We start from the raw sequence: 2,154 nt of genomic DNA on the forward strand, positions 1-2,154 counted from the left end.
AGCCAGTCTACCTACTGGGGAGTTTCCAAATTCACAATCCTCTTTGGGGCATCAAGTACACGTCTAGCTGGGACCAAGTAACAGAGCAACTAATTTCAGAAATGTATGTCTACTGCTTAACGCTGGAGCAGTAACACGTTTCAGAACATGAGAACCTGCAACCTAGTCCGAAAAGTTTGTGTTGCCCACTTATATTCATGAAACACAGCGGTTGCACAAAAATATGGAAACACAGATGCTAGCCAAGCCTGCAGGTATTGTATTTGACCAGCAACGGTGCCTGTGCAATGTCGCCAATACGCTATGGAAACAGGGTACGGTGATTTGTGCGGAGGTTGTTGGCACAAGTAGGTAGGCTAGGAGAGAACGAGCGAACGGGCGCCAAGGTATGTCACTGATGATGTTACTGGACGTCACCGGCGGTTCGACTCCCTACCCTCCCCCATCTGAAAAGAGCTAAGCGCCCTATGTACAAAATGGTGGGGAATTCAATAATCTAAGATGATGCATTATCATGCTGGATGGCCCGAAATACGCACTGGCTCTGTGACCTTAATCCAAGATGGCTGAGCTGGAATACAAGATGGCGATTGAACATGGCGACCAGGGCATACTGGTACAGGTTGTGTCATCAGATTCAAAGTTATGGAGTATTGTCTGTGTGACGTCAGAAACAAAGGATGTTTGTGCATTTCCAGGCTTGGCTAATGACCTCCATGACCTATTTTTTTCTAGCTACTATTCACTCAGTGGTGTATGGTTACAGTGTAATGCTTCTTGTAACTCCTAAGTTTGGATCTCTCTGCTCGTCTCTAAGTAAACAAGGGCTGAGATGGGCAGGGCCTTCCAGGCGTGCTCCCATGCCGCTGCGCCGACCAAGTTGAAAGTCCAAACTTTGTGCTGTGTAGTAGGAACACTTGCGCCATTATGTAAAAAAAATCCTTTTTCAGAGAGAGCTTCGTCTCTGTGGTCGAGAGGTTTGCCACCACTTGTCCATGGTAGCCTCTAAGAGCCAAGTCACAACACACCGACACTGCTCCCGGGAGGTTGGGCAGGGCTGTCAGCCGGTCGGATTGCCTTTTCACGTAAGACGTGACGACTTCAGCTGCCGGTAATCAGCCCAGCTCCATGCAAACACACACTACACACATACTTCCATTCAATAACGTAATGTGAAATGGGGTACGGGGGCAGTGCAACCACTCTCCGCATGGCCTGATATAAAATGACAGCAAACATGAAAAGTGCAGGAAGCTTGAAAATAACCCATAACCCAAATTTTAAAAAATAGAGATGCACATTAGTTCTTTGTATTGCCATAAATGCACTAGTTTACATGGACTTCACATGGTTCAGTGCGTAGGCAGTTGGTTGCCAGCATTGCTGCTGACAGCTCTCACCCAACAGCCCAGCAGGCTGGAGTAGGATCTCCTATGCTATCTCCTTTACATTACACAACAGAGCCTCACTCCACATAAGACAGGAAGACACAGAAGCAATCCTAAAACCACCAGAAATACTACTGAAATCAAGGAACTTTTGTATGAAACCGCCTCTCCAGGGGTGCTCCTGGGCTTCTAAAATTAATAGTGTATAGATAGCACTGAATTCTGCCATGTAGGACCAAGTCCTTTTTTACAAAATACAGCATTGGGATTCTGTTTTACAGGCACTGGACAGGCTCTTGACAGGTTGAATGGGATGGAGTACATGTTGTTGTTCTGTCTCCAGAAAGGCCATAAGACAGTCTTCCAGACATGAACATCTTACTAGCATTAGCAATATACACTGATTTGCCAGAACATTATGACCACCAAACTATTATTGATATAAATCCGTCCAGTCAATAGCAGTGTCACCTGGCAAGGAAGGACTCCTAGTCAGACGCACGTACAGTGCATGTAGCATCGGCGAGCATGCTGTCCGTGTGTAGAATGAAGAAGGCGCACCATCTGAGTTAGACCGAGGGCAGATTGTGGTGATCCAGAGGTTCGGCACATGCATTTCGGGTGTTCGAGGAGTGGTGTGGTGTCTTCAGCATGTGGCGAAACTATTCGGAAGTTGTAGGCTGGGCAGACTGGTAAAACAGGATAGGCAGCGAACGGTGATAGAACTAACATCGGACTATAATGCTGGGCAAAGTACCGAACATTC

Source organism: Schistocerca piceifrons, chromosome 5 (assembly GCF_021461385.2).
Source record: "Schistocerca piceifrons isolate TAMUIC-IGC-003096 chromosome 5, iqSchPice1.1, whole genome shotgun sequence".
Taxonomy (NCBI): Eukaryota; Metazoa; Arthropoda; class Insecta; order Orthoptera; family Acrididae; genus Schistocerca; species Schistocerca piceifrons.